At 45.2% G+C, this 7,390-nt stretch overlaps 1 long non-coding RNA gene across 1 annotated transcript; it reads left to right on the forward strand.

Annotated features, from left to right (window-relative positions):
- Positions 1–2,420: 2,420 nt before the first annotated feature.
- Positions 2,421–5,059, forward strand: LOC115288490. Its single transcript, XR_003907030.1, has 2 exons — positions 2,421–2,572; positions 4,942–5,059. It is a non-coding gene; the product is annotated as an uncharacterized LOC115288490 (long non-coding RNA).
- Positions 5,060–7,390: the final 2,331 nt, after the last annotated feature.

Here is a 7,390-nt window from a genome sequence, read left to right on the forward strand (position 1 = left end):
GATGCTCAACATCACTCATTATCAGGGAAACACAAATCAAAACCACACTGAGATACCACCTCACACCAGTCTGAGTGGCTAAAATGAACAAATCAAGAGACTATAGATGCTGGCGAGGGTGTGGAGAGACAGGCACCCTCCTACACTGTTGGTGGGAATGTAAACTGGTGCAGCCACTCTGGAAAACAGTGTGGAGGTTCCTCAAAAAACTATCTGTAGGTCCACTTTCACATAACGCTGTATGACTTGGTAAGTTGTGTGGACACCTTATAGCTATATTTCCATTTTCTCAAGTCCTGGTAACATTGCTGCCCTTCTCTTCACCCATCCGTAAGCTGTGGTCATGCAATGTGTAGGTACTATTACATTGAAGAAAGTTGTCTATTTAATAAAAAGGTTTTTAAGTTTATCTATTTGTTTTTAGAGAGACAAAGACAGTGTGAGTGGGGGAGGGGAAGAGACAGAGGAGAGAGAAAATCCCAAGTAGACTCCACACTGTCTGCACAAGAGCCCCACTCTGGTCTCCATCTCACGACCATGAGATCATGACCTGAGCCAAAATCAAGAGTTGGATGCTTAATTGACAGCCACCCAGGTACTAAAGTTATGTACTAAATCATTAAAGGTTAGAAAAGCATTTTATTCTACCTTCATTTATTCCTTCACCTTTATTTACAGAGATGGGAGTTTCTGACCTCTATCATTTTCCTTTTTTTGAAGAAAGTTAGTATCATCTTGGAAGATAGGTCTGATGACAAATTCAGTTTTTATTTGTCTAAGAAAGTATTTCTCCTTCACTTTGTAGGATAATTTCACTGGATACAGAATTCTAGGTTGGTGGTGTTTTTTTCCCCTAATACTTTATGACACTAGTTTCTTTCCTGGTGTCTGAAGTCAAGTCCATTGTGAGTCTTCTCCTTGTTTCTCTATAAGAAAGGATTTTTTTCTTCCCTTTGGCTTCTTTGAAGATTTCCCTCTTTGCCTCTGATATTCTGCGTTTTAATATAATTAGCATGGGTGTAGATGTTTTGGTGTTATTTTGTTTGGTGTTCTCTGCATCTCCCAGATCTGTGGTTTAGTGTCGTGGGGAACTGTCATTATTCCAATGTTTCCCCGTTTACTTGTCTCTTCTGGTATCCCCTGTGTGTATTATGCCCCCTGTAATTGTCCCACTGGACTCGGATGTTCTCTTTTACTTAATTTGTGTATGTATCCATCTATTTTTTGGATCTCATTTTTAGAAGTTTCTGTGACGGCTCTTTAAGCTCATTGATTCTTTCCTTGACCACATCTGGTCTACTGAGGAGTTTGTCAAAGGCCTTCTTCATTTCCTTTTTAACAGTCCCCTTCGGTGTGTGATTTCGATCTCTCAGCTTCTGTCGCCCATCTATTCTTGCATGTCCTCCACTTGGTCATTACAACGGATAGCGTATTAATCTGTTGTTTTAGATTCCCACTCTGAGAATATGGCAAAATCTCTGCTAGATGTCTCTGGTTCTGAGGCCTGTGTTGTCTCTTTAGACTTATTTTCCCTTTTATCACATCTTGTGTTTCTTTTTTTCTTGTAAGCTGGACATGACACGTTAGGTAATAGGAACTGAAGTGTATTCGGCCTGTGGTCTCAGATATGTCTGTCTGGGTAAGCGGGGCTGTTTTCTGGTTGCTCTAGCTGCGTGTTTCCTCTGATGCCCTTGTTTTCATCCCTGTTGTCTTTGCATCTCTCTAGAAACTCTTTCCTGAACCGAGGCAAGTCTTGCATTTCTCCTCCTTGCAAGCTGTGTTACGCTGGGTCTTGGATGTGGCGGCAATGTTTTGGAGAGGAGAGTTGTTCTGTCATCTTACGATTAAACTTCTGTTTTATTTTGTGAACTGCGACCTTCAGAAAAAAAGTTTTTTTCTCCCCTAATGTGAGAAAGGACCACCAGAGGGGGTTGAATTGTGTAATCTCCGTCTCTTCTAATCTTTGAGTGCCTTCTTTGACAAGCTAGGGAGCACTCTTGAAGGAGTCCCCACATGTTGGTGTAGAGGAAAATTGAGGCACATTTGGGGAGGGATGGAGGAGGGAGAATTTTTCAGTCCTCTGAGCATTTCACCCCTGGCCTTCAGATTGCACGCTGAATTTAGGAGACACTCCCCTCCTACCCCATAGCTAACCAGATCCACCTTTCTTAGAAGGTACTCTAAAATGTCCACAGATTCTTGGTTCTGCCTCCCTTCAGGAGGGCGGGACTTCCTGCCCTGCCCAGGAGTGTGGATGAGACCAGCTGCTAAGGAATAGACAAAGCAGAAGTGTCAGGGTGTACCTTCAGGGCTGGGGTCATAGAGGCATCATGGTTTCTGTTTGTTCACATGCTCGTGGACCCCTCACATTGTGAGGACACCCAGGAGTCAATGAGGACCCAAAGCCTTCTGCCAGGAGCCAGCAAGGAGTGCGGGTGTCTGCCACTGGCTGCGTGGGTGAGCCACCCTGGAAGTGGATCCACTGATGCCAGCCAGGCCCCTGGAGGCTGCGGTGCTAGGTGATGCCCCATTGGGACCCTTGTAAGACCCTGGACCAGAACCACCCAGCCAGGTTGCTCTCAGATTCTTGACTTCAGACACTATGTGAGATGATACATGTTTGTGTCTTAAACCAGTAACTAACACAGCTATTCAGAGAATATCTATTATTGCTTAAGCATGTTCCTTGGCAGCCTTGCCCTCCCACTCCTCGCACACACGCGGGCAGGCGCACACATACTCCTCAATTGGCTTCCGGAATATTTCTTCATATCTGATTTCTTAAATGTTATAATTTTGCCCACCTCATCACCTCTTATTGCTATTTAAGTGCTACTTCGAGCGGGCAGTCTCGAAAGTTGCCTGGGGTAATCCATGCCTTGATCTGCCTCTCCGTGGGGGATAGGAAAGCGATCCTAGGTAATTTTTCTCAATGGGGTTCAGTGCTCTGTTCATTGAGGTTAGAGATGGACTCTGGGAAGCAGTTGTTGCAGGAGGCCCCTGTGGGTTCTGGGGTCAGCCACAGCCTTTGCTTTCTTTACAATTCAGTCATCTTGTCCAGAGCAAAGCACGTGTACCAAGTAAGGGGGGTGGGGAAGGGCAGCATGGAGACCTGGATGAGGGAGGCTGGTATTCCCAGTCACCTGGCTCTGGCATCTGATGTTGGAGGCTGGAAGGAGAGCGTGCTCCGGGCTGTCTGCACACACTCAGTAATTCAGTGCAGATCGAGCACCCAACATGCCCGATCCTGCTGAAGGTACTTAGTGCACCGTGGTAAACACAGACTCCCTTAACCTCCGGGAGCTCCGGCCCCAGGGGCTCTGAATTCAGGTCAGTCCTTGTCCTGCTCTGAGTCAACACACACTTTCAGCGAAGAATCTTTATGTATCTGTCTTTCCCTGTAATCTCTCTTCTTCAAAGGTAATTCCGCAGGAGGAGAAATCTGTGAAGTCCCAGGAAATTGTGGTTTAGAGAGACAGAACTTCCAAAACTCCTTATAAACGCCAGAGGCTGCCAACTCTGTGTTATCTCTATGCCTTAGGGTATTATTAGTCCTGGAGCCATTTCATATCAGAGAAAGAAAACAAAATTAGGGAACCCCCAAGCCAAAGGATGTCAAAGAAGTGTCCTTTGTTCATGGGAAAAAACAGCAACACATGGATATTTTGATTCAGAGGTTTGTGATTGAAGCCAGGCTGCAGAGTTAAGGTGTTCTTGTGGAAGCCTGGGGTGGCCGAGGTGAGTGGGCTCCCCTGGGTCCTCTGGCCAGGCCCGGGGACAGGCTGAGGCCCCGCAGAGCTGGCTCCCAACCTTTCCACCTGCGGCAGGAAGAGCAGGTTCATGTGTCAGTTAGGGCCCTGTTGCAGGAAGCGGAAACCAAAAGCATACTTACAAGAGGTAACTTTATGAAGTTGTGGAGCACGGCAGGGGCAGGCTCTAGGTGGTGCATCTAGAAACAAGTCACCCCCGAACAAGGTGCCAAACAGGCCTCTGTCTCTTCAGGGGGAAGGTTGAGGTTGAGGGACCAGGCTACTCAGAGGGTGGTGGGGACTTGGAGGCTGCCGATGCTGCCGGGTAAAGGCTCTGGAGCAGCACTGTGGCTACTGGCCAGATACTACAATACCATTTCCTCTCTGCCAGCTGCCCCCACTGTGGTCTTTCGTTCTTTCTTTCCTTCCTTCTTTCTTTTTTTTTTTTTATTTAACATTTATTTATTTTTGAGAGACAGAGACAGATCATGAGCAGGGGAGAGGCTGAGAGAGAGGGACACACAGAATCCAAAGCAGGCTCCAGGCTCTGAGCTGTCAGCACAGAGCCCAACATGGGGCTCAAACCCATGAACCATGAGATCATGACCCGAGCCGAGGTCATAAGCTCAACCAACTGAGCCACCCAGGCATGCCACAGTGGTCTCTTGAAACTTGGGAAGCTGGTCCCCGGGTACTAGAATGCTGCTTCTGGAAGCTCGGCCTTGCCCCAGCCTGACTAAGTACCTTTGGGTCCAGCATCGTTTTCGGGTAGGTGTCCATGGGGCCATCATGGCCAAGGAGATGCAGCTGACGTCTGCCTCGCTGGGGTGGTGTGCCGGGCTGCCAGGGAAACTCGCTTTGCTGAAGAATGCAATAGACCTGTTGGGGGCCATCTCTTTCCTCTTCTCCCAACCCTGACTGTGACCATGGTGGTTGGAGTTGCAGAAGCCATATTTGACCCATGAGGTCACAGCCAACAAACAGGCTTTGGAGGACTCACTACAAATACTTCTTCCTGGATTATCTACGCCAAACTTTTTGGCATTAGAGGTGTGAGAAATGATACCAATCCGAAGCCACTGTTAGTCTGGAAGGAGTTCAGGTCCAGGCAGTTGGAAGCACTCTAAATTTATATGACATCTTTCCCCTCCCTAACCTGTTTTCTCTTTCTCCCTTTCTCCTCTTTCTTTAGGAATGCCTTCTTCTATCCAAGAGTGTGGGATGGGGTAGACAATCCCCAAGAGGCCACACTGACAGAGACCATGCTGAAGCGTATTGGAGGACATTAATCTAGTGCAGACATAGTCGAATGGGCCTTTTTTTGAGTCTCTTTTTTTAATTAAAAATATTTTAAACCTCTTAAAATTTTGAGCGATAACTGACCCATAACATCAATTCCAGGTGTGCAACTTAGTGATTTAATATTTGTACACATTCCAAAGTGATCACCCATCCTACCCTGTAGACAGTTAGGTTTCAGGATTTACTCTGAACAACTTTCAGGCATGCCCCACGATGTTCTTGTGGTCCCTGTGCTGCAGATCACATCCGCACGTCTTCTACCTAGAAGTTTGCACCTGTTGACCACCATCACCAGCTTTGGGCCCCAGCAGCCACCGTTCTGTCTTCTGTATCTGAGTTTTGTTTTGTTGATTTGTTTCTTAGATTCTACATCTAAGTGGAGGTGAAAGCAAGTCAAGTGTTTTTTTCCTGGCTGGCTTATTTCATTCCTCGCCATTCCCTCAAGGTCCATTCATGTTGTTACGAATGGCAAGATCTCATTCTTTTTTTTTTTAATGTTTTATTAATTTTTGATACAGGAGAGACAGAGCATGAGAGGGGGAGGGTCAGGGAGAGAAGGAGACACAGAACTGGAAGCAGGCTCCAGGCTCTGAGCCAGCCGTCAGCACAGAGCCTGACGCAGGGCTTGAACCCACGAACGTGAGATCTGACCTGAGCCGAAGTCGGAGGCTTAACCGACTGAGCCACCCAGGCGCCCCAAGATCTCATTCTTCCTGGCTGACGGACATTCCATTGTGTGTATACAGCGCGTCTTTTTCCATGCATCTGCTGATGGACACTTGGGTTGTGTCCACATCTTGGATACTGTGAATAATACTGCAGTGACCTTAGAGACTCATGGATCTTTTCAAATTAGTGCTTTTGTGTTCTTCAGGTAAATAGAATTGCTGGATAATATAGCAGTTCTTTTCTGGTGGTGTTTAATAGTGAACCTACATAGTTATTATTTAAACCATTTTTACCATTTTTTCAGTGTACAAGTCCATAGCGTTAAGTGCATCAACTGTCATGGAACCATTACCACCACCCCTGAATTTCTGGGACTTGTTTGTCATCCCACACAGAAACCATGTCCCTAGGAAACTGCTACCTTCTCAGCCTCTGGATCCCTCTAGTATCATTTCTTTGTGAATGTGCTTGTCCTGGGTGCTTTATACACGTGGAGTCACAACATTGGTCTTTCATGCCAACTCCTTCCACATAATGTGTTCTCAAAGTTCGTCCATGTTGTTGCCTGTATTAGAATTCCATTTTAAAATATATAATTTATTGCCAAATTGTCTAACATACAGTGTATACAGTGTGATCTTGATTTTGGGAGTAGATTCCCATGGCTCATCACTTATGTACAACACCCAGTCCTCATCCCAACAAGTGCTTTCCTCCATGCGCATCACCCATTTCCCCCTCTCCCACATCCTCAGTTTGTTCTCTGTATTTAAGAGTCTCTTATGGTTTGCCTCCCTTTCTCTCTGTTTGCAACTACTTTCCCCCTTTGCTTCTCCCATGGTCTTTCATTTTTAAAACGTTTACTTGAAGTATAATTGACACACCAATTAGTTTCAGGTGTAAGAATTTTACTTCTTAAGGTGAAATCATATTCCATTGTGTATATGTACTGCTTTTGATGCATTCATATGGTAGTTTGGTTTTTAACTGAGGGCCCAACGTACTATTTTCCACAGTGGCTGAACCAGTATACATTTTCACCAGCATGACACGCGGTCCCCTTTTCTTCATGTCATTGACATCATTTGTTATTTCTTATCTGTAAGTCAGTCTGACAGGTGTGAGGCGATGTCTCCTTGTGGTTTTGATTTGTGTTTCCCTGATGATGAGTGATATTGAGCATCTTTTCATGTGTCTTTTGGCCATCTGGATGTCTTTGGAAAAATGTCCAGTTCCTCTGTCCATTTTTTAATCAGATTGTTTTGTGCTATCGAATTGTAGTTCTTAAAATATATTTTGGATATTAATTCCTTATTGATTATAGGACTTGCAAACATTTTCTCCCGTGCAGAAGGTTGCCTTTTCATGATCTTGATGGTTTCCTTTGCTGTGCAGGAGTTTTTAGTTTAGCGTTAATAGTACCACTTGTTTTTGTTTCTGTTGCCTTTGATTTTGGTGTTGGACCAATTCAATGTCAAGTGGCTCACCATCTATGTTTTCTTTCAGGCAGTTGCATGGCCTCAGATATTCAAGTCTTTAATCCATTTTGAGTTAATTTCTGTGTATGATGCAAGATAGGGTCTAGTTGCATTCTTTTGCATGTGGTTATCCGGTTTTCCCAATGCCATTTGTTGGAGAGACCAACAAATGCCTAGATTTGTTCTTAGGAT

The sequence above is a fragment of the Suricata suricatta genome, chromosome 3 (assembly GCF_006229205.1).
Source record: "Suricata suricatta isolate VVHF042 chromosome 3, meerkat_22Aug2017_6uvM2_HiC, whole genome shotgun sequence".
Lineage (NCBI taxonomy): Eukaryota > Metazoa > Chordata > Mammalia > Carnivora > Herpestidae > Suricata > Suricata suricatta.